The 26,631-nt window shown below is 37.5% G+C and overlaps 1 protein-coding gene and 1 pseudogene across 3 annotated transcripts in view; both read right to left on the bottom strand.

The window, feature by feature from the left end:
• Positions 1-26,631, bottom strand: part of ZNF609 (zinc finger protein 609) — a 212,527-nt gene that overhangs the window by 129,129 nt on the left and 56,767 nt on the right. The window lies entirely within an intron of this gene.
• On the bottom strand, positions 4,529-4,678 carry LOC118541968 (U4 spliceosomal RNA; annotated as a pseudogene).

Raw genomic sequence — 26,631 nt, forward strand, 5'->3', positions numbered from 1 at the left:
TGTAGCTCACACAGGACAGGGAATAGTGCCTGCTCCCACCACCGGAGAGGAAAACCTCACCACACAGCATACATAGCCACCCTCTCACCTCAGTACCTTTGCACTTGCTGTTCCCCCCACACCTGCCCTTCCCTGGACATTTTCCTTCCAGATATCCTCTTAACTTGCTTCCTTATCTCCTTTAGGTCATTTATCAAATGTCACCTTCTCCTTCCACTCCCCAAATCACCCACTCGTCCTTCTCTGCTTTTTCTCCACAGCACTCAGCACCATCTAACACACTATATATTTATTTTGCTTATTGTCTGTCTCTGTCGACTAGATTATAAATTCCGTAAAGGCAGGAATTTTTCCTCTAGATTCTTTAATTAATTACTTAAAATCCCTATGTTATAGTTTTAACATCTGGACAATCTCTAGGTCTGGTTGTATTTGTGTTGCTTCTTTTGTATATCTCTTAATTTTTATTTTTTAGATACTATATCTAAAAAGTAGAAACTGAGGAAAACAGTATTTATGCTTGGAAATAATCATACCTGTTTCTGCCAGGCCATTAGGGTGGGGATCTGAATCAATCTAGTGCATAGGTGAGCTGGGTTTGGTCTTATTGTTTTTGTTAGCTTCAGCGCATCACAGGCTTCAAATTCTTCCAGTGCTAAACTGACAATACCTTGTGTTTTAGTGTGAGGAATGGATTACTGGAGAATTTTTCTGAAAGTTCTTGCTTCATCCTCAGTTTTTAGTAGGTCTTTATTTATTTTTAAGATTTATTTATTTGAGAGACAGGAAGAGAGAGAATCCTCAAGTAGACTCCCCACTGAGCACGGAGCCCAAAGGCAGGGCTTGATCCCAGGACCCTGAGATAATGACCTGAGCCAAAATTAAGAGTTAGCCACTTAAGTGACTGTGTCATCCAGGCACCCCTCAGCAGGTCTTGTATACCTGTGCATAGAGCAGGTGTCTTCATGTTCCTGCCCCCACCCCAAGTGGTAGACTAATGTTGCTTGTTACTTGGTGAAAGACTAGGGGTAGGAACAAGATTCTCTTGCTCCAGGTGTGGCCTTAGGCAGGCCCTGTACACCTGAACCTCGGGAGTAGAACTTAACCCAGGGGCACACAACCTCTGTTTCCTACACAGTGCAAGATCTATATAGCTCAGACAGGTTTCCTACAACCCTTCTGTCCCTACCCCTTGCCCTCCCCATTGGGCAACTGAACTCTGCCTACTCTGCCTTGTATTCTGAGAGGTTCTTGGGCAGGAGCAAGCAAAGGGCAAGGATTTTGGTTAATTTACTAATGTATCCCTGTTTGGCACATAGCAGGCACTCAATAAATGTGATTAATTTTATTTTGCAATAAATATGCATTCAAACACACACACAGCTTAAAATAACCCTACTAACTGTATTGAACTACTTTTGAAAAAAGCTGGTTGCAACCAACTTAATTGATTTTATAACCCACTAATGAGTAAAATCTGCAATCATGAGGAGGGTGGGGACTTACACAAAGGAAGTACCGTGTCAGTATAGCCATGTGCAGAGTAAGGCACTCAAGAAAGATACAATCCCAGAGATGAACATACTGAAGAGATGTCTGTGTTTCTGTCTTTGGTTGCCCTTATGATTGTCTCCTGAAACCTTACAATAGCTCCCCACTGACTTTTGTTAGAGTGGATTTCTTGCCCTTACAACCCAATTATTCCTAATACAACCTTAATCCAGTATCTATCATTCAATTTTTTGCTTTTTTTTTTAATTCTTTTATTGTTCTCCTGGCTACAAAGCAATGCTAGCAAATTCATGTAATTGTGGTATCTTGCCCAACAACAAATTCCTGATAACCATCCTTTGGTGGCCCTTCAATGCTATTCAGCAATCAACTTCTTTGTTTCTGCACAGCTCCTATCCTGAATCTGTCAAACTTTCCAACCAACTTGAAACTCTCAAAACCATCCCCAGTACTCCCAATCCACCCTCAGCAAATGACTTTGCCACCAAAATGAGACTAAGATTTATCTGTCCTGGGCTCCTTCAAATTTCTATTCTTTAATTCAAAGGTCCTTTGTAAAAAAATTTTTTTCACCTCTTTTCTCTGCCTCCCTCCTATCTTAGAGGAAGATTTAAACCTCCCTTTGATGTGGCTAAACTTTCTAAGCTTTATTCTTTTATGTTCTGTTTATTTTTATTTTTTTAACCTTTTTTTAAAAAAGATTTTATTTATTTGTGAGAGAGACAGAGAGAGCACCAGTGGGGGGAGGGGGGAAGGAGAGGGACAAGCAAACTCCCTGCTGAGTCCGGAGCCTGATGCTCCATCCCAGGACGCTGAGATCATGACCTGAGCCAAAGTCAGATGCTTTAACTGAGCCACCCAGGGGCCCCTTATGTTCTATTTTTAAGTTATTTTTATTATTTTCAAACATAAAAATAAAGATCATAAATACCTCTGTACCCATCAACTAGATTTGTTGAATCCTAGGTATTATGTCCTATTATTTCAGACATCTCTTTTTTAAAAATTATTAACATCATAGGTTGAGGCCTCCTATGTACCCTTTCCTCATCCTGTTTCCCCCTTCTGCTCCCAAGGGAAACCATTATAATGAATTCAGGATTTATCATTGTCAAGCATAGATTTTAAGCATTTACTACAGATTTATATATCCATAAACATTATATATTATTTGTTTTCCAAGATATGTTTTATCTTAACATTTCTGACCTCTCCAAATTTTCTCCAATGAACATGTTATTAAAGAAAAATATTCTCTACCTAAAAACAGCAATCTTTTTCTTTGCCTCCACCTTCTAACTACTGAGATTTCTAAATGAGTAATCTATACTTGCTACTGCCACTTCCTTACTACCTACTTTTCCCATATCCATTATGCCAACTCTTTAAATTGAGAGTGGGTGATAAAGACAATAGGTCAGAAATTAAGCCACAGGATAAAAGTTGGATCTTTACCTTAACCATATACAAAAATTAATTCAAAATAGATCGAAGGAGCGCCTGGGTGGCTCAGTCGGTTAAGTGGCTGCCTTCGGCTCAGGTCATGATCCTGGGGTCCTGGGATTGAGGCTCACGAGCCTGCTTCTCCCTCTCCCTCTGCCTGCCACTCTGCCTACTTGTGCTCTCTCTCTCTCTCTGTCAAATAAATAAATAAAATCTTTAAAAAAAACCCCAAAAACCAAAAACAAAATAGATCAAAGACCTAAACATAAGAACTAAAACTATTAACACTCTTTGAAGAAAACACAGGGGACACTGGATTTGGCAATGACTTCTTGGCTGACAACAAAAACACAGGCAACAAAAGATAAAATAGATAAATTGGACTTCATCAAATTTAGAAATTTTTACACATCAAGAGGTGAAAAGACAACCTATAGAATGGGAGAAAATACTTACAGATCATAGATTTAATAAGGGATTAATATCCAGTTATGCTAAGAACTCCTATAATTCAACAACAAAAAACCCAACGCAATTCAAAAATGGGCTAAAGATTTGAATAAATCTCTCTCCAAAGAAGATATATGAAGGACAATAAGGACATGAAAAGATGCTCAACATCACTAGCCATTAGGGAAATGTAAATCAAAACTACAATTAGGTACTACTTGATACTCATCAGGATCTAGGATTGCTATTATAAAACAAAACAAACAAAACAAGACAATAACAGACAATAACAAATGTTGGTGACGATGTGGAGAAATTAGAACCTTTGTGTGTTGGTAGGAATACAAATGATGCAGCTCCTACGGAAAACAATACGGCAATTGCTCAAAAAAATTAAACACTGAATTACCATATGAGTCAGCAATTCCACTTCTGGGTATATACCCCAAAGAATTTAAAGGAGGAACTTTAGCAAATATTTGCACATATGTTCATAACAGCATTATTTACAGCAGCCAAAAAGTGGAAGTAACCTAAGTGTTCTTCAAAAGATGAACAGATAAACAAAATGTGGTATAAACCTATAATGAAATATTATACCTTAAAAAGGCATGTATTTTTTATTAAAAAGGTGTATATATATTATTATAGCCATAAAAAGTAAAATCTGACACATGCTACAATGTGAATGAAACTTGAGGACATTATGCTAAGTAAAAAAAGCCAGTTACAAAAAGACAAATATTGTATGATTCCACTTATATATGAGGTACCTAGATTGGTCAAATTCATAGAGACAGAAAGTAGAATGGTAGCTGTCAGAGGCAGGGGAAGAAGGGATTGGAGAATTGTTTAATGGATATATCAGTTTCAGTTTTATACGATGAAAACAGTTCTGGAGACTGCACACCAATGTGAATGTACCTAACACTACTGATTTGTATACTTAAAAATGGTTAGGATGATAAAATTCATGTCATATACATTTTATCACAATTTTTTTAAGTAAAAAAAAAGAGTAAACTCTGGAACCAGGTTACCTGGCTTTGAACCTTGGCTTTGCCCCCTCCTAGCTATGGGACCTTGGGTAAATTACCTAAGTGCTCTTTACCTCATTTCCTCAGCTATAGATGGGATGACATTTATAGTACCTACATCATCAATTTGTTGTGATGATTACATTAGTAAATATATATATAAACTTCTTTTCAATTAGCAATAATCGCATCTCGGGTAAACCTCATTGGCTACGATACTGCCACTGTGCAAAGCTATATATATAAACTTCTTACAACAGTCCTAGCACACAGTGAGTACTATTTTTAAGTGTCTGTTATTATTATTAGAGTCAGCATTTTGAAAAGATAATTTAATGTGGAATTCAGGCCTATGGGCAAAATTGAGTTTCTCCTATGCAAAATTGAATAAGACAATTCATATGCTGTTTTCAGGTGAACTCCTAATATAAAGCAGCACTACCACTTACATAAACTGAGAAAGATTTCCATAATATCTTATTTTTTCAAAGATTTCATTTTTAATTTTGGGTATTTCATCTCAGTTTGCTTTAGTAGATGTGCAGAATGTTCTAAGAATTTCTGTTTAGAGATTCTAAGCAGTGCTATTTACTGGGCACATTTACTAATGTCTATTGATTCATCAATCTGTAATGAAAAGCATGGATTTAATAGCCATCTGGTGTAGTGCTGTTTCTATGGCATCTGATGTTTTACAATGTCCAAAGTAGAATTATTCAAAAGTGGCACCTTTTCTGTTTCTTCACTAATCTCGAACATAATACTGACCATTTCTAAGCAAAAGGGTAAAATGAACAATTCTACAACTGTGTAGAATTTCCTATTTTGTGTTTGTAGATGTTGAAAAAATTCAAATTTTGGGGACGCCTGGGTTGCTCAGTCGGTTAAGCATCTGCCTTCGGCTCAGGTCATGATTCCAGGGTCTTAGGATCGAGTCCAATATTTTGCTAAGCGGGGAGCCTACTTCTCCCTCTGCCTGCCACTTCCCCTGCTTGTGCACGCACACTCTCTCTCTCTCTGACAAAATCAAAATATATATATATATATATATATGTTTAAAAAAATTCAATTTTTTTTCCTGTGGAAATGGGATATTTTGTGGTGAGGGATCAGTGTAGTTTGCTGGGAACTGTCTCTTCTGCAAACTCTTCCTTGCAAATAAGACAATTAGGTTAGAGAAGATAATCATTAGGGAATACCTATCTAAACTTGAGATAATCCTCATCAGAGGATCATCACTGACTGAATAATTATTAACCTTTTTTCCTACTACTTGGTTTATGAGGTGAATCTGATGACTTTCCAGCTTTAATCAAATAGTCTATAGGGGTCTTAAAAACAGCGTACTTCCTATACACCCACACCACCCCTTCTCTACCTAATTTTTCTTCAAAGCCCTGTTCACTATATATTTTTATGCCTAATATTTATTGTGCATTTCTCCCACTAGAATGTAATCAAAACAGGGATTTTTGACTGTTTGTTCACTGGTGCATCCCCAGTACCAAAACAGTGTCTGGTACCTGGTCAGCACTCACTCTCACTCACTAAATATTTGTCCAATGAATGAACTGTAAGTGGCTTTACAAATGGCCAGAGGTAATGCCATTATCCTCTGCTGTACCTTGGTTTTACGAAGTGCTTTTTTTGGGCTAGAGCCAAATTTTATTGTTCTTTAGAGTTCAGGACCTTCTTTCTAAATTTTCAAAAACCCAGAAGGCAAAACAGCCTTGTTTACCATCTGCCATGCCAATTCTACATATGATTATTACTGCAACCGTGTTCATCCACTTCATATTCATGGTTCACACTTCAATTATGTCATCCTAACATGCATACAGAGGCCTATAAAGATAAGGCTTTCAAATATCCAGAAAACTACACAAGCCAAAAATCCAGGTTATGTGGATTGTATGCTTACTGCCTAAAGTTGAATAGGTAAGTGCAAATCAACACCAAACTGTTTATGTAGAAAATCCTAGGAAATCTAAAACAAAATACACACACAAAAAAAACAAAACAAAAGACTGCTAGAGAAGAACGAAATGACTTTGATGTTAAGGTCATATACAATATTCAATTGCATTTCTATATGCAAAAAAAAAAGGAAAATGAAATTTTAAAAAACACGATTTACAACAGCATCAAAAAACACGAAAAATTAGGGGCACCTGGCTGGCTCAGTTAGAACATGTGAATCTTGATCTCAGGGTCATGAGTTCAAGCCCCACGTTGGGCATGGATCCTACATACATACATACATACATACATAAATAAAGACAGCTTAAAAAAAAGAAAAAATGTGAAAAATTAAAATCATAATGAGATACACCTCACACCCACTAGGATGCTACGATGAAAAAGACAGACAATATCAAGTTTTGGCAAGGATTTGCAGTAACTAGAACTCTCATACATTGCTGGTGAGGGTGTAAAATGGTGCAGCCACTAAGGGAAATAGTTCGCCAGTTTCTTACAAAGTTAAATATATACTTATATAACCCAGAATTCCTCTCTTAGGTATATATTCAAGAAAAATGAAACCCAATGTCCATGAAAAGCAATGTATATATAGATATTCACAGCTTTATTTATAAAAGCCCAATACTAAAAAATAACCCAAATTTCCTTCAACTGGTGAATAAATAAATTGTGGTATATCCACATAATAAAATAGTACTCAACAATAAAAAGAAAGAAACAACTATTACATGCAACAACATGGACAATTTTCAGAGATGTTATACTGAGAAAAAGAGGCTGGAAACAAAAGAATATATAGTGTGTGATTCTTTTTATACAAAATCCTAGAACAGGTAAAACTAGTTTAGTTTTACAGGTAAAATTAGATTAGTGCGGCAAATCAGATGAGTGGTTGGTTGCAATGGGGTGGTGAGAGGAGGCTGAATGCAAAGGGACACAAAGGAACTTTGTGGGGAAATTAAATTATTCTACATCTTAGTTTGGGTGATGGTTAAACAGGTGCATTCATTTGCCAAAAATCATCAATCTGTACATTTAAAATGTGTGATTTTTATTGTATGGATATAATACTCAATAAATTGATTTTTAAAAATCCTGATTATGGGGATCCTTTTTTCACCAAACAACCCTTTTCTCCTCCCTGCTTTTATCAAGCAGATCTGGTTGCAAAATAAAGGGCTGAAAGTACCTCCTAGAGACACAAAGGCTTCAAGAAGGAAGTAGGTTTCTACTCTCACTAATCCTGATAAGTAGCCAGTCTTAATCTCTTTTACCTGCTAATCAGAATGGCAGAAATCACAAGTACACAGTTCTCTCATAATAGGGAAATCACAGCTTTCTGTAACTGTTCGACAACTGGCGGCAACCTTGAAGTATGCCCACACAACACTTACAACGTGATGGGCCAACAGCAGAGGACAAAGCACTAACAGGAAATCTGGAGACTGAAAACCAAATGCCCTTTAACGACCAATGCCCTATATTCCTAGCTCATGGCTTTCATGCTAGACTGGTAAGAAGAGGTTTGTTTGCTGACAGCTTAGAGGATTTATGAGAGGGGATTAGTCCTGGCAGTGCTGTTGTGAAAACTCTGGGCAAAGTCTGACAGTAACCCAAGGACTTCCTGGAAAGGGGTTTCAGATGAAGCTGTTGAAGAAACAAGTCTCCATCAAAAACAAAAAAGAATGCTGCCTGCTGTTTCAAAACAGTAAGCAAAACCAGCCTGAAAAGACAACTTCCAACCTCAGCATCATTTGTTTGGTTGACAAGAATTACCTTAATCAACATTCTGCATGAATCTGGATACCAAAAACCAGTGAAGTAGAAAGCACATCAAACTATATTCCAACAGGAATTCTTTGATTTTGTTGGACTTTGGTCTAACATTACTTAGAATGAATGGGTCCAGAGCTCAAGTTGAAAACCTTTCTGTTCCACTGAAATTTTTTTTTTTTTTGAAAAAAAAATTTTTTTTCTTTTTAACATGAATGAGATTTAGTCAATTAGCATTTATGGAGCAGGTACTTGGAACCAGTGCTGTTTTAAGTAATATGGAGCCTAAAATAAAGATGACACACTGTCCTCCAGAAGATCTTACAGTCTGGGTGGAAAAGAGTAAGAATTAGATTATGTAGCTTGGTGTGTAAATGCTATGACACAAATACATATGAGGTCTTCAGAAACAAAGCTTCCCAGAGCAAAACTGGGAAGTTTTGCTTTTGATCAAGTTAAGTGATCAAAAATGGAAGACGCAGAGAAAAAAGTATATACAAAGTATATACAAAAAAAAGTATATACAAAAATGTTCTAGACAGAGAAAAAAGCATATACAAAGGCACAATGATATATGAAACAAGAGAAGGTACAAAACCTCATGGCATGTCTAGGGAATTGCGAGTACTTTATATGGCTGAAAAAAAGAAGGAGTGATAGATGAAGCTCAGAAAAAACAGACTGGAATGGTGTTCTGAAGGACTTTGTTTCTCAAAATTAAGGAAATGAAATTTAATCTAGAATGTTATGGGAAATAATTAAAATATTTTATGTTAGGAGTCTGATGTCATGTTGTCAATTTAGAAAGATAACCTGGCAGGCAAAGTAGAGAATGGTCTGGAGAGATACTAACCCAGAAGCAGGGAGACAGACTGGGAAGTAACTGGGATGATGCAGGTAGTAAGTGATAAGGTCCAACTTAAAGCAGAGAAGTGGAGATGGAGAGGAGTAGAAAGGATACTTTTAAGAGTAATCATTCACAGAGCTTACAACTTCTGGAGAAGTAAAAAAGAGAGTCTAGGACAATTTTCTGTTTCACCTTCAGCAATGAGTGGATGGTCCATTAAACATCACCAAGCCATGGAATATTTAGGTAGAAAGATAAGAACTATTTTAGACAAGCTGATTAAAATATGAGTATTGGTCTGCAGTGCACAGAACCTTGAAAGGTGACAATCTTTAAATCTTATTTTAGTATTACACAGCTGAAGATCTATTTGATGATAGGAGAAATAACACACAGAGAAATCTTCAGTCAGAAAGGAAATTCCAGGGAAAAAAAGTTTAAATCTCACAGTTGAACTGAGAAGTTATCATTTCTACCTCCCTCTCTCACAATAACCTACTTGCAAAACAATTCTAATAAATTCAGGCAAATCGTATTTTAAATTTTGCCCAAGAGGCCAAATATTGTAAGGCAAGTTCAAAGTTTGAGAAAGAAGGGCACCTGGCTGGCTCCGTTAGTAGAGCATACAACTCTTGATCCTGGGATTGTGAGTTTGAGCTCTACAATGCTGGATGTAGAGATTACTTAAAATAATAATAATAATATAATAATAATAATAATAATAATAATAATAAAAGTTTGAGAAAGATTGGTTTTAGACCATTTTCTAAGCTTCCCTACTCTCACACAGCATAGAAAATATATACTGGAGAGCAGGTTCTGGGCCTACCCTTCTCAAAAGGATCCACTTAAATTGAAGAGAAGTCTCAGTTCACTAAACAGTAAGACCTAACAGGCAAGGGCAAAGAGGAGAGATTCCACCTGGATAACAATTCCCTTTCCATAAAATCATTTATAGTCCCATCACAACACATTTGAAATGTTCCTCTCTGCCAGTTTTTCTCCTTCTAGGGAAATACAACACTTTCCCATTTTTTCCATATGTTCTATTTGGTAGAAAAGAGGAAGGGGACAACAAATGGATTTTGTTTTCCTGCTAGACTCAAGTTTTTCATCTACATTTAAAAAACCTGTATGTTTTCAGAGGCGCCTGGGTGGCTCAGTTGGTTAGGCCTCTGCCTTCGGCTCGGGTCATGATCTCGGGGTCCTGGGATTGAGACCCAAGGGCTCCCTGCTCAGTGGGGAGTCTGCTTCTCCTTCTGCCCCTCCCCCTGCTCATGCTCTCTCCCTCTCTTGGTTTCTCTCTCAAAATAAATAAATAAAATCTTTTTAAAATAAAAAAATTAAAAACCTATATATTTTCATAATGATTAATGGCCTATTCTGGATTACTGAACACAAAGTTATCAACAACTGACACAAAGAAAAGAGGTATCAGTACCCCAATGCTTAAAATTAGAGTCTCTTCTTTTAACCAGCCCTTTTTCTCTCCAGCCTTCAAATCCTCACAAAGTCCTGCCTACTCCTACTTCTCCAGGAACACAAAGTTTAAGAAAGAGAAGATGAGGATGGGGGAAATGGGAGAAAATAATCTTTTTTTCTACTGTATTACAGGGCACAGGAAAGTTGCATAAAGCTAGTATCATAAACCAGCTGGTATTAAAAATCCTCACTTTACAGACAAAATTTTAAGAAATTAAACTCTCTGATTCCTGCCTATAGCCAAATGTACTAATTTATTAATAAACGATATTTTAAACCAGTCTATGAGCTAAGGCAAAAGCCTTAAATATATTGATCAAAAGTCACCAAAATTTCCAAAATTTTAAAATGCCAAGATGATAGTATCTTGTGTTATATGCTGACAGCCAAGTCTCTTAGCTTAGAGATCTAGTAACAGTAGATCCCAACATAGTATTTGAACATCTCAACATCAGAAGTATTTCTAAAGGAAATCTAACCCATCTGAAAATTTTTTTACCCTCCTAATGTAAAAAGGAAGGAGATTAACCTAACCAGAACACTACTTTATAGTATGCACTCTCAGTGAGAACAATATTGTGCCTGAGGAGGCTAAAAAAAAAAAAAAAAGATACTATCACCGGTTTGTGTTCCAGATATAAAGTATACTTTGGTATAAAATTTCATGGGAAGGCAACTAGGGAAAAAATGTCTAAAAAAATCCTTAGGAAACAATAATGAAGAAAAAGTGAGAAAAACTGTTCAAGATCAAGGGTTGGCAAATCTTTTTTGCAAAGGGTCAAATAGTAAATATTTTAGGGTGTGAATTCTGTACAGTCACTATGCAACTCTGCAATCATAGCATGAAAATAGCCAGAGATGATATATAAAGAAACCAGCATGGCTGTGTTCCAGTAAAACTTTATTCATGGACAATAAAATTTGAATTTCATATAATTTTCACATCATAAAATATTGTTCTTCTTTTAATGTTTTCAATCATTTAAACATGTAAAAATCAACCCAAATGTCCATCAAATGACAAATAATATGTATACTCATATAATGGAATATTATTTGGCAATAAAAAGGAATGAAGTATTGAATCATGCTGTAACATGAATGACCTTGAAAACATTATGCGAAGTGGAAGAAGCTAGAGACAAAAGACCACATATTTAATTGTGTAATTCCATTTAAATAAAATGTCCAGAATAGGAAAGTAGATTAGTGGTTAGCTTGGGCTAGGGGTAGGGGGAGAAGTGAAAGCTCACAAGGTTTCTTTTTAGGATGATAAAATTAGATAGTGGTAAACTACTCAACTCTGTGAATATACTAAAAACCACTGAAATGCATGCTTTAAATCAGTGAAATTTATGGTATTTGAATTGCATTTCAATAAAGCAGCTTTTTTTTAAAAAAGATTTTATTTATTTATTTGACAGAGAGAGAGAGAGAGAGAGAGCACAAGCAGGGGGGGAGGCAGAAGGAGAGGGAGAAGCAGGCTCCCCACTGAGCAGAGACCCCAGGATCAAGACCTGAGCTGAAGGCAGACACTTAACCGACTGAGCCACCCAGTCGCCCCAATAAAGCAGCTTTTTAAAAAAGATTAAAACCATTCTTAGCTCATAGACTATACAAAAACGGAGATGACCCTGATTTGGCCTGCAGTCTGTGATTTGACAACCCCTGATACATCAGTTCAGCAACTATGATCTTAAAGGAGGAGAGTACGAACATCTTAGGAGTCGAACGCTGATTAAAAGAGAAAAGATTTTTCACGGCCCTGTAGGAAAAGCAAATGTTACTTATAGCCAATATGCCATAAGAACTGCTATCTAAGCTACCATGCACACTCACTAAACCAAACCAGATCAGGATCACCATTGGTGGTGGTGGTGAGGCGGGTTGTTAAGACAGACTGATTGTTGGGCCTCACTCCTAGAGTTTCTGAGATGGGCAGATCTGAGATGAAGACAGAACTTGCATTTCTAACAGATTTCCATATGATGCTGCTGCTGCTGATCTGGGATCACATTCTGAGGATCACTGATGTAAACTAAAAACTGTAACTAGTGAGATATATATTATATAATATATATTATACACACACACATAAACTGTAGTCATATTTCAATCACAGATCAGATTATTTGAGAAAAAGCGAAGATATACCTTGTCTCACTCACTCCAGTGGGTCTTGGGCTTTGGCTCCTGAAGGAGTATAACAAATATTTTCTTTCAATGTACAATGTGGCTGTATGTAGTTATAAAACCTCCTCCTCCTTCCCTAAAACTGAAGTTGACTATTTAGAAACCATCAGAGCCCTAGGTACATTTTTTTAAGACACAAGTACATAGACAAAACTCTCAGTGGTTTTCAGAAGTTCACTAACATCATTTTCAATGGAAGTCTAAAGAGAAAAGGAGGTGAAACAAAAACAACCTAGACCAATGAATCATAACCCAACAGTGTTTACTTAGAGCACCTGACATGACTTTATTTATAGAAACAAGAACCTAGAGTTAAGACCCAGTTGGGGAATTCTGTCAAATACCTCATAGCTTTCCACCCTCCTCCACCACCACAGAGTTATTAAAAAGCATTAACAGAACCATCCATGTAGAAGAATTCTGAATAATTTATGTAGATACTCTGTCCTCAGGAAGGGAGAACACTTGACTCCCTACTCCATAAGTGTGGGTCACACATGGTGATTTCCCTCCAAAGAGTAGAATAAAGGGCAAGGAGGAGAGTAACTTTATAGTAGATAAACCTGACAAACACTATCTCAAGTGAACAAAGTCATGATCAACAATGATAAATCACATAAACAGTATGTACCTTTAATGTAATGGGAAGAACATGTTACTTTATCTCCATAGTTCTTCTTCCCCAAACCCAGACCTGCAGGCTAATCAAGAACAAAACATCTCAGGGTTGTGAGTTCAATCTCCACGTTGAATGCAGAGATTACTTAAAAAAAATTAAAAAATAAAAAAGAGCAAAACATTAAATACCAATTGAGGGGCATTCCACAAAATATCTGACCACTATGCCTCCAAACTGTCAATGTCTACAACTTCAAATCTGATTCCAAGTACATATTCTAATAAATGTATTCTGTAAACCCCCCTCCCCCAAAAAACCCTTGTAAATTTGTCAAGGTCATCAAAAATAAGGAAAATCTGAGAAACTGTCAAGGCCATGATAACTAAATGTAATGTGGTCTCCTGGATAGGATCTTGAAATGGAAGAAAGACATCTGGCAAAAATTAAGGAAATCTGAACAAAGTACGGAAGTTAGTTAATAATAATGTCTTAACACTGGTTCAATAATAGTAACAAATGTACCACACTAATAATTAGTAAGATGTTAGTAAGAGGGGAATCTGGGTGTGGGGACATATGGGAACTCTGTAATATTGTTTCAATTTTTCTGTAAATCTAAAACTGTTCTAAAGTCTACCCCCCCACCCCCCAAAAAGTAAAATCGCACAATTCCAGGCTAGAGCTAGTGAACTGTTGGAAATCACTAGACACCCAAACAAAACACATCTGACCAAGGTATCTTAAATCTTTTCAAACAAACAAAAACCAAACATACCAGGCCAGCTACACAATACAATGTCCATGATAACTCTGAAGTATAGAAAATCTTAATTCTTTCAATTCCTTCCAAAGTGCACTTAAAGGAAATAATTTATTAAATCTTAAAAAAAAATTTTTATACAGCCCAATTACGTGCCAGACACTGGAGATGCAGAGATGAATGAGTCCCTTATCAAATAGCTCATAGATGGGGATTGGAGAGGTTGGGGAAGGTAAGGAATCAGACATAAAAACAGAAATTACAACAGAATAAAGCAAATCCGTGATCTAATAAAGTCTGCAAAATAATCATGGGAGGAAAGAAAAAGGATACTCAATTTGCATCTATTTGCTGGAGAAGAACAAGCTTCAAGTGAGTTTTACTTTTATCTGGACAAAGTCAGTTATGAAACTCTATTTAGAAAACAAAAAGGTCCAAAAAAAAAAAAAAAAAAGAAGAAAGAAAACAAAAAGCTCCAAATGCTCCATGAGGCCTAGAATACCTGATGGACAAATGGATTATTGGTTATCAAGAGATTTTAGGGAGTGTGATTCTCAAAGTATAGGTGCACCTGGATGGTTCAGTTGGTTAAGCGTCTAACTCTTGATTTCGGCTTAGGTCATGATCTCAGGGTTGGGCTCTGCACTGGGAGTGGAGCTTGCTTCAAATTCTCTCTCTCCCTCTCCTCCTAACCCTCCCCCTGCGTTCGCTTGCTCACTTTGTCTCTAAAAAAAAAAAAAAGAAATCACAAATCAAAGATTTTTAAAAATTAAAAGAGAGAGAGAACAGCTAAATCTCCCTGCCCCTTAAAAAAACTGATAACCTTCAGTGATTTTGAAAATGAACTTCTGCAAAAATAAATGCCTACATATTCTTCCACAGGCCGACCTGTAACACTCTCAGTTATACACAGTCATGAGATTACAAATAGTGAAAGCACACACTTTTCTGGCCTACTTAAATATATAATCCTAACATCCCCCCCCTTTCTTTTTTTTTTTTTCTTCCTATTTTTGGCTGATATGAAGCAGAGGTATCTAAATATTATCAAAAGTCCTCAGTGAAAATAATTAACAATTACATTTTCCTGATTGACTTGTACCTTTCTGAACATTTCTTCTTCCTACCCAAATCCTATACTCACTACGAGTCCCACTTTCTCTATAAATCTGTTTCCAAATATTCTTCCACGGATTTTTGCTTATTTATATCACTTAGAATCTGTGTAATATAAGCTATCACGTTTCTGTGTAATATAGATCTAGTATTTCAAGAGTTTTGTCTCAAAACTCTCAAAATTAGTTGCTTAGAGAAACTAATTCTGGCTAATTTAAGCAAAAGATGAAAAGGTTAACGGGTGACTGACAGAACTCCCCGGAAGTCTGGAGAATTAGACTCAGAAAATAAGCAAGCACAGGAAGAAGCTAAACATCCAGAACCACTTACAAAATCATGCTACATTATCAGTCTGGTAAGGAGAGTGCTGCCTCCACCACTGAACCATTGATGCCTCTGGAGACTGGATGGTGCTGTCACCACAACCATTATAAACAATTTTCCATTGTCCCTTGGCATCAGAGACATGAAAATATCAGGGATGATATATGTGGTTAGTGAAGCTTGGGTCAAGGTCTCAAACTCGTTGCTAAGAGAGGTAGTAAAGTAAGCATCTGGCATTTTCTGATTTTATAGCAGACATTAAACTCATAAGGTAAGGAATTCCTCCAAAAGGCAGTGGCTCATTGGTAGGAAAAAAGAAAAAGACATTATATGTTCATTACACATATTGAATTATTCCATCTTCCAAAGTGTTAAAGGTGTGTCTATGTAAAATACTACATTCTAAATAAAAGCACAGTATCCTAGAAGAAAACAAAAAATTATATTTAATCAAAATAACACAAATAGTACAAAAAGAAATAATAGCAATTATTGTTATATATGGATGGAGATATCTGACCTTTCTCAGTAACTTAAATCTAAATCTAAACCTAAATACCTGGCTGGCTCAGTTGATAGAGCATGCGACTCCTGACCTCGGGGTTATTAAGTTCAAGCCCCACACTGGGTGGAGAGATTACTTAAAAATAAAATCTTTAAAAAATATAAATACTGTCATCTAGTCAAAGTAGCGGAAATTATACCTGAATAGAAGAGGGATAAACAGTTCTGTGCTAAAATGGAGAAGACAGATTTGGTAAAAACTCTAGCATTCCCTCATAATTTCATCCAATATTTTTTTTTCATCCATCATTTTAAAAGATTTGCATATCAGACACTGGGGATACATACAGAAGCTTAGAGTCTAATTAATAGAAAACAGACATGAAAACAACTGAATGTAATAAAATGTTATTGGATGCTAAATACCGCCATGAGGGGTTCAAAGGGAAGATGCCAGGGTGGGGGTGGGGTAGAATGACATAAAGTCAAAAAGGCTTTGTTGAAGAGATGTTCTTGAAAGATAAGATGAATAGCACAGAAAAAAAGGCAGGGGGAGGAAGAAGAACAAATAAAATTAAAATACCACCCTAATACAAGATAGCCCTACTTCCATTTATCATTCCAAACACTGTTTTAAAACAGAGGTGAAAATAACAAAAGTTTAGATGAAAATTGGTATGTTGTATCAAAAACAAGACAGAAGATGTCACTCATGTTGGATCACTGGGATTTATTTTCCTAAACAAATGCAGGGGCACCTGGGTGGCAGAGTCAGTTAAAGCCTCAGACTCTTGGTTTCTGCTCAGCTCGTGACCTCAGGGTTGTGAGACTGAGCCCGCCCTCCCCCCCCTTCCCTGGCCCCACAATCAGCTTGGAGTCCACTTGAGATTCTTTCTCCCTCTCTTTTTGCCCCTCCCACATGTGCTCTCTCTGTGAAATAAATAAATTAAAAAAAAAAAAGTGTAGCGCCTGGGTGGGTCAGTCAGTTGAGGGTCTGCCTTAGGCTCAGGTCATGATTCCAGAGTCCCAGGATTGAGCCCTGTATCAGGCTCCCCGGCTCCCGGCTCAGCAAGGAGTATGCTTCTCCTTCTGACCCTTCCCCCTCTCAAATAAATAAATAAATAAATAAATAAAATCTTTAAAAAAAAAAAAAAGGCAAGTGCAAAATATGTCTATGGTAGTTTGAAAGAAAAAAAGTCACGAACTCTTCCCTTCCCTGAACCCACCCACTTTGTAATTCTCTCATCAAGAGACAGAATTTGACTTATTTACCACTTGATTCTGTGCTGGCCTTGTGACTTGCTTTGGCCAACATAAAGTGGAGAAAGCAAAACAGTGCCAGTTTTCTGCCTCAGCTTCAAGAGGCCTGGCACACACCCCACACTTCCCCTTGAGGAGGGAGACCACCGTGTGAATAACCCTTATATAGCCTGTGAGAGAATGCAAAACCACATGGAGAAGGTGGCTCAGCAGTCTCAACCAAGGCAAGCCAAATCTGGTGCGGATCACCGGAACCATTTAGCAAAATCCAGCCTAAATTGCTAACCCCCAGAATAAATAAAAAGCTAAGTAAATAGTAGTTGTTTTAAGCCATTAAGCTGGCGTGCTTGTATATAGCAACAGCTAATTGAGGTAATGGGTTTGGTTAAATTTCTAAATTAAAAGGTATATATTCACCATTATGAAATTTCTAAAGTAGAGATGATAAATATTAATTGTCAGATTTCCTCATCAGTATATTTGAGAAAATGTCCATAGCCCCTGCAATATTAAGAAAAACAGGGTGAGAAGTGCTCTGAAAACTATAAATGCTCAAATACTCATCAACAGTAGAATGGTTAAATACATTGTGGTATATTCTCTCAGAATGGACTATTTCAGAGCAATGAGAGTGAACAAACTACAACTACATGCAATTAGGTATGACTCTCACAGGCTCAACAGTGTATAACTCCCGATTTGTATAAAAATTAAAAACAAGCAAAAAACTCATGTATGCTGTTAGAAGTCAGCACAGTGGTTAGCCTCAGGTGGCTTATGACTAGAAGGCAGCACAGGGAAGTTTCCAGAGTCTAGTAATGTTCTGTTTCTTGATCTGGGTTCTGGTTACATGGGTGTGTTCAGACTGTGAAAATTCACTGAGCTGTAAGCTTATGACTAGTATACTTTTTGTATGTACAATAAAACCTTTTTTAAGGGGTGCCTGGCTGGCTCAGTCAGAAGAGCATGCAATTCTTGACCTCAGGGTCATGAGTTTGAGCCCCACATTGGGTGTAGAGATTACTAAAAAAAAAAAAAAAACAAAAAACTTAAAAATAAAAAGTATATATTACTTGATATAGTTGATAGTTATTACTTTATTTATATATATTGTTTTACTCCCAAAATATTATTAAAAAACTTCAAACATATGACAAAAATAGAATAGTATATATTGCTGTACTTTGATTAGCATCTCTGATTTTTTTTTAAGATTTTATTTATTTGAGATAGAGAGTGAGAGAGAGAGAGAGAGAGCAGGAGTCGGGGGCAGAGGGAGAGGGAGAAGCAGACTCCCTGCTGAACAGGGAGCCCGACTCGGGGCTGGATCCCAGGACCCTGGGGATCATGACTTGAGCCGAAGGCAGACTCTTAATTGACTGAGCCACTCAGGTGCCCCTCTACTGTTTAAGCTCAAGACTTCTTCTTAGTCAAAATATACAGCTAATTTGTTTTTTTACCCCTAACCCACTCCTTCCTAGAATAAACATAACCATCTATCAAACCTGAACAATTCTGGGAGAAAAATCAGGAAAACAAAAACAAGCATGGTTTAAGGGCATCTGTACATGACATCTCCTGTAGCTCTCCCTGGAAACAGTCTTCTGCCCGACTTGCTATTTCCTTGAAGCCATTAACTGATACATGTAGGCTGGGGATTGGGTCTGGGGCAGCTCACTTACACATAATCAAAAGTAGTTTTTCCTTTAAAGTTGAACAATCTCAAATGGCAAAGCATCCAGCTAGACTTTGGAGTCAGATGTTTTAAGAAAAACTGAGGAAAAGAGGACAGTGATTTTGTTTTTTTTCAAAATTTATTTATTTGAGAGAGAGAGAGAGAGAGCATGTGTATGAATGGGGGGAGGGGCAGAGGGAGAGAATCTTCAAGCAAACTCCCCACTGAGTGGAGAGCCTAATGTGGGGCTTAATCCCACAACCCATGAGATCATGACCTGAGCCAAAACCAAGAGTCAGACGCTCAGCTGACTGAGCCACCCAGGTGCCCCTGAGGTCAGTGATCTTAAAAACTGAGTATAACAGGCATCTCTCCTAGAGCAGGGATCTGGGGGACTCTCCCTTAGGAAAATCCCAACGTGCACATTCAAAAGAACCAATTTCATTTGCATTATTTCCTTTACATATATTTACTCAATATTCTTATATATATATATTCATATATATTCTGAATTTCATTATTACTGTTCCAAAGGTTATCATTCCGAGTTTTTCTTTTTTATTTACTCAAACACTCATGCACTTTTGGGTGAAAAAATGTGAGACAGTACTGAAAAGACTGGTTTAAACCACCAATGTCGATGCAAACACCTATAGAGCATCTAATGATGTAGTCTACAGCATCATGTTTCTAGGGAAACATTCTAGGGAAAAAGCGAGCCAATAATGTCACACTTGTGAAGTTTATATAGGTCCCAATATTTCTCTCTTTTTGTGTTTTAAATTGGGTGAGAACAGAAAACAATCTCCATCTGTTAAGCACAGAACTGACACAAGACTCTAGACTTGAGTAAATGAAAAAATACACCATGGTCTTAGGTGGTAAACCAATATCATATAATGACAATTAAGTTGTTTATTACATTATTATAAAGATCATTTCTCCTTCAAAGCTATAAAGTCAATGTAATTCCAATCAGTAGCTGAACTGGATCTGGGGAAGAATATAAGAAAATATTTTTAAAGCTAGTCTAGAAAGAAGGACTATGAGGACAACTTTGCCCTGTTACAATAGCCTAACTCTTACATGGCACTTACTATCTTACATAGCATTTAAAGAGCTTTACATGTATTAATGCATTAACCCTCACATTAACCCTAAAATTTATATAATATTATAATCCTCATTTTGCAGATGATACTGAGGTCTAGAGAATTTAAATAACTCACACTAAGTCATCTAGCTGGTAAATGGTAGAGCTAGCATTCAACTAGGCAACTAGAGTCAGACTCTTAACTATCACGCTATGCCTCCTCCTAGACACTACAATGTCTCACAGACCCACAACAGATCATTAAAAAGTATAATATGATGATGCAATAGATGACTGGACAGACAAGATGGCCCAGAAACAGACCCAAATATATATATAACAATTTGATTATGATAAAGATGGCATCTCAAATCAATGAAAAACTATGAATAACATTCAGTAATTCAGTAAATGCTGAGAGGACAACTGACTCTCCAATAGGGTTAAAATATATGTATATATTTTAGAGTCTGATAGCACACCAAAATAAGTATCAGATAGTTAAAAAAACTCAATTTAAGGGGTACCCAGGTGGTTCAGTTGGTTAAGTGTCCAACTCGATTTCAGCTCAGGTCATGATCTCAGGGTCGTCTTGGGCTTGTACTGGGTGTAGAGCCTGCTTAAGATTCTCTTTCTCTCCCTCTGCCCCTCCCCCTGCTCGCTCTCTCTCTCTTTCAAATAAATAAATCTTAAAAAAAATAAATAACTAAATTTAAAATCAAAATATTTAAAGAAAAAAATAGAGGTTAATATTTTCATAATCTTGGGGCAAGGAAGTTCTTTTTAAATTAGAAATGAAATTCAGGAGTCATAAAAAAGAAGACCAACAGATTTCATTAAATACAAGCATTTATAAGACCAAAACACATAAACTTAAAAGACAGATGTCTGTTCTCCCCATAGGGCAATTACTATCAAAATTGTAGCAAGGTTTTTTATAGATATAGATAAACTAATTCTAAAATTTATATATAAAGGCATTAGCCTAAGAATAACTAAAACAATCTTGAAAAAGTAAAATAAAGTGAGAGGAATCACAGTACCCTATATTAAAGCTTATTAAATAGCCACAGTAATCAAGGCAATGCGGTACTGGCAGAGGGAAAGACACAAAAAATCAATGGAAAGAGCAGAGAACCCAGAAATAGGTGCAAGTTTGCTCAAATGATTTTTGACAAAGTTGCAAAACAAATGGCGCTGGAGCAACTGGATATCTATAGGTTCATACACACAAAGTGAACCTCAACCTGAACCTCACACCTTCTATAAAAATTAACTTAAAATGGATCACAAACTTAAGTGTAAAACATAAAGTTACCGAAGTTTCAGAAGGAACAGGAGAAAGTCTTCAGGATCTAGGATTAGACAAAGAGTTCTTAGGACTTGATACCAAAAACATGATCTATAAAAGGAAAAAATGGTAACTACCTCATCAAAACTAAAAATATTTGCATTGTGAAAGCTCATGTAAAGAGGATAAAAAGATAAGCTACAGACTGGAAGAAAATATTTGCAACCATACATCTCGCAAAGGACTGGATCTAGGGTATATAAAAAAAAACCCTAAAAAAAGGTAAAAAAAACAATTAGAAAATGAGCAAAAGGCATTCAGAGACTTCACTGAAGAGGATATAGAGACAGTGCACCTGGGTGGCTCAGTTGGGTAAGCACCTGCCTTCGGCTCAGGTCATGATCCCAGGGTCCCAGGATGGAGCCCCATTGTTGGGCTCTCTGCTCAGCAGGGAGTCAGCTTCTTCCTCTCCCTCTCCTCCTCCCCCCTGCTCGTGTTCTCTCTCTCAAATAAATGAATAAAAAAAATTTTTTTAAAGAGGATATACAGACAACAAACAAGTACTTGAAAAGATCTTAACACTGTTAGTCATTAAGGAAATGCAAGTTAAAACCACAATGAGGTATCACTACACTCCTGTCAGAATGGTGAATTTAGAAAATAGTAGTCATACCAAATACTGGTAAGAATGCAAAGAAAATGGACCTCTCACGCACTGTTGGTAGGAATGTAAAATGGTACAGCCACTCTGGAAAATAATTTGGAAGTTTCTTAAAACACTAAGCGTCTGTCTTCGGCTCAGGTCATGATCCCAGGGTCCTGGGATCGAGCCCCGCATCCAGCTCCCTGCTCTGCAGGAAGCCTGCTTCTCCCTCTCCCACTCCCCCTGCTTGTGTTCCCTCTCTCACTGTGTCTCTCTCTGTCAAATAAATAAACAAAATCTTTAAAAAACCCCCCAAAAAAACTTTAAACACCCAATTACCATATGACCCAGAAATTGCACTCTTGAGCATTTATCCCAGAGAAATGAAAATTTATGCTTGCACAAAACCTGTATATGGGTGTTCACAGCCATTTTTTCATAATGCCAAAAAGTGGAAACAGCCCAAATGTCCTTCAACAGGTGACTGGTTTAACAAACTCTGGAATGTACACACACATATACCACAGAAGCTGGTATATGAATGGGTTTGAATGAAGAAATGAATTACTGAAAAATGCAACAACCTGGATCAATCTCCAGAGAATTATGCTGACTGAAAAAAGCCAACTCAAAAAAAAAAAAAAAAGAAAGAAAAGAAGAAAGCCAATTCCAATAGGTTACATGGTGTATGATTCTATTTATGTAACACTTTTGATAGGACAAAATTTTAGAAATGGAGAACAGATTAGTGGTTGCCTGGGATTCTCCAGGTTGGGGGTGTATATAGAGAGGGAGGTGGCTATGTTTATGTATAAAAGGACAATACCAGGGATCCCTGCCGTGATGTAACTGTTCAGAATCTTGACAGTGGACAAACCTACACGTGCGATAAGACTGTATAGAACCAAACACACGGGGCGCCTGAGTGGCTCAGTCGTTAAGCGTCTGCCTTTGGCTCAGGTCATGATCACAGGGTCCTGGAATGGAGCCCCGCGTCGGGCTCCCTGGTTGGCGGGAAGCCTGCTTCTCCCTCTCACACTCCCCCCTACTTGTGTTCCCTCTCTTACTATATCTCTCTCTGTCAAATAAATAAATAAAATCTTAAAACACACACACACACACACACACACACACGAACAAGTAAAACTGGTCAAATCTGAATAAGCTTGGTGGATTATATCAATTTCAATATCCTAGTTTTGATATTATACTATTGTTTTGCAAAATGTTACTACTGGGGGAAACTGGGTAAAGTGTTCAAGGATCTCTGTACTATAACCTACCATTGCATGTGACTCTACAATTATCTCAATAAAAATGTCAATTAAAAACAAAAGACAAATGACACATAAAAAAATAGCTGCAATAAATACAGTAGACAAAGCCACACTAAAACCACAATAAGATTTTCCAAAAGATTTAAAAACCCACAAAGAAGAAAAGGAGAAAAAGGCAACATTTTGGAATCTAGAAAGCAAATGAAAGAATGGTAACTAAGCATACACAAGAACGCTGAATGCTAATCCTGCAGTAGGGAAAACTTCCAACTACACCAATCAACACCCCCCACCCCCACCCCAAGAGTTTAGGAACTGTTAGCAGCAGGTAATTCAGGCTGGGGTGGGGGTGGGGGACTGGTGATTAACAGTAAAACTGACTGAAAACTGTTTAAGCAAGTTATAAACTTAATCCATTTTCTCACTCAGATATTCCCGCCCACCCCCAACTCAGGAGACTAGAGGTTTATTCTCTGGAGAGGGTCAAATAGAAGATCTCAGGACTAGGGTGCTTGCCCCAGGCAAAGCGGAGGATATGAGGATCATACCTAAAAAATAAGGGGATTAAATGTGGATTTAAACATAGTGAATGGGGGCGCCTGGGTGGTTCAGTCCATTAAGTGTCTGCCTTCTTCTCTGCCATGATCCCAGAGTCCTGGGATCCAGCTCAGCATTGTCAGGCTCCTTGCTCAGTGGGGGAGCCTGCTTCTCCCTCTGCCTGCCGCTATCCTGCTATGCTCTGTCTCTCTGTCAAATAAGTAAATAAAATCTTTACAAAATAAATAAATAAACATGGTGAATGCGGAAGGTTGAGGCCCCAGCTCTCTTTTTTTTTTTCACTTGGCAAAAAGAAAGCTAGCAGTTAGTCCTTACCTTGAGGAAGACTAGAAGAGGCTTTTCTAAAGAGTGGCAAACCCATGAGGAAAGACCTAAAGATACTGACATGTAGGGTTTGCCAATTTAACAGCCATCTCATTGTGAAGTTCACCATAAATATACCCTGCTAATGGCACTCAGAGCTCCCAATCAATCTTTCAGTGCCCTGTCTGTTTTTGTTTTTGTTTTTTTAAGATTTTATTTATTTACTTCTTTGAGAGGGAGAGAGAATGCGTGAACAGGGGGAGGAGCAGAGGGAAAAGGACAAGCAGACCCTGCGCTGAGTGCAGAGCCTGACGCAGGGCTCAATCTCAAGACCCTGAGATCATGACCTGAGCCGAGTCAAGAGTCTGATGCTCAACCAACTGAACCCCCCAGGGCCCCTCAGTGCCCCAACTTAAAGATGTTTAAATCATAAGCAGACAACCAATAACTACTAGATTTTGAAGAAAGCCTCTAATATAAAAGATAAAGATCAAAACCAGCATTTTGTAAATGAGTCAACTGAGGCTCATATCAGCTAAAAATGAAATTAGTATTTACCACCATGGACAACCCATCCATATGTTTAGCAAATATTTAATAGGCCAGGTAATATTAAAGGCACTTGGAAAACAAGGGTAAACAAACTAAAAGAAACAAAAAACATCTTTTCCCTGGTAGAGCTTACATTCTAGCAGATAGAGTTAGATAATAAACAATAAACGTAATAATTAAGTACACACTTAGTAAATTAGTAGAGTAATGCTTTGAGAAAAAATAGTGGAACAGGGTATGGGGGCAGTGTAGAGGCAGTTGCAAATTTAAAATAGGGTGACACAGTTGTAAAAACTTGAAGGAAATGAGGGAGTTGAAAATACTGCTGTTTATGAAAAGAGAATTCTAGAAGCTGGAATTTTCAGTGTAGGAGCCCTAGTAAGAGGAGCATGCCCAAGATATTCAAGGAACAGCAGGGTCTGGTATGGCTGGAGAAGAGTGAGAGAGGAGGAAAATAGGCAATAAGGCCACAGAGGTATGGCAGGGAGAAGCAAAGATCATGTATACAGGACCTTACAGACCACTGGCTTTTTCTCTGAAGGAAATGAAGGGCCAGTGGAGGGTTCTGAGGAAAGATGTGATATTGATTGGACAAGTTTTAAAAGAATAACTATGGCTGGTGTGTTATGACTGCGTGAAAGCAGGAAACACCAGGATGGAGTCTCTCAAAATTTTAGAACCGACAGGGGCCTTGGGAAATAATTTTCCAAGTCTTTCATTTTACAGATAAGGAAACTGAGGCCCAGGAAGCTAAGTGAGTTTTCCAGTCCCATGTTCAAGTCGGGAATAATCCACTTTGCATTTGTGTAGCTTTTTCAGTGCTTTCAGGTTTATCATCCCATTTGTGCTCAACATTCCTCTGGGCAGTTCATACGGTGGCTGATAGCTGATACTCATTTATCAGGTAGCTGGCCAAAATTAGGGACGAAGTTTAGAGTATTCTCTCTCAGTACTCATATAAAGCTATTAACTGTCTCTATAGGGACTCTGCAGTTGTGCCTCTAATATCACAAAGTATTAAATAATTCAACTAATTTAGACCTTCAAATAACAAATGACTCACTCTTACATGATCTAATCCCATGGTTCTACAGCACAGCTAAGGCTACCAAATGTTGCTGTGGTATAATAGGTGGCATGATGTCCATTACAAATTAGTAAAAAGAGTAAGTAATGTTGAGGCAAATAGGAAATAGTGATTTTATTCCCCATGATACTGTATGCCCAGGTCTCCCCTTTCTTTCTCACCCAGTCTCATTCTGCAAGGTTTTTCTCAGATTAGAGAGCAGCTGATAAACAACTAATTCCCACAGGATAGTTCTTGATAATAGTACAAGGTATTACCTCTCCAGGGGAATGTGTAACTTTAATAGGAAACCCCAAACCTTCAAATCCCCAAGGAACTGCAGTCAAGTTAGTAGGGTATACAATATTATTGTGAAGAAGACCTCCAAGCATTTTGTCAAATCACACTAAATAAATTCAAACTCAACAACTGTTTACTGATAAACGTGGTTCTTGCCATTAAGATGCTCAGCCTAGTGAAAAGAAGACAACATAGAAAATACTAACTTTAGTTGAGAATGTCTGCTGTACATTAGGCACTGAGCTAATAATTCTTATAAGCAATATGTATCTAGTATTGTACTCAGCTCAGTGTTTAGCAAATAGTAAATGTTCAATATATTGTGGCCATGATTACTATAATCATTACCTTCATAATTGCATTCAATCTTCACTTCTGCTCTATGAAGTACTTACTAGCTTTAAGATAAGAAAATTGAGGGGCGCCTGGGTGGCTCAGTTGTTAAGCGTCTACCTTCGGCTCAGGTCATGATCCCAGGGTCCTGGGATGGAGCCCTGCATCGGGCTCCCTGCAGGGCGGGAAGCCTGCTTCTCCCTCTCCCACTCCCTCTGCTTGTGTTCCCTCTCTCGC

Source organism: Halichoerus grypus, chromosome 8 (assembly GCF_964656455.1).
Source record: "Halichoerus grypus chromosome 8, mHalGry1.hap1.1, whole genome shotgun sequence".
NCBI lineage: Eukaryota > Metazoa > Chordata > Mammalia > Carnivora > Phocidae > Halichoerus > Halichoerus grypus.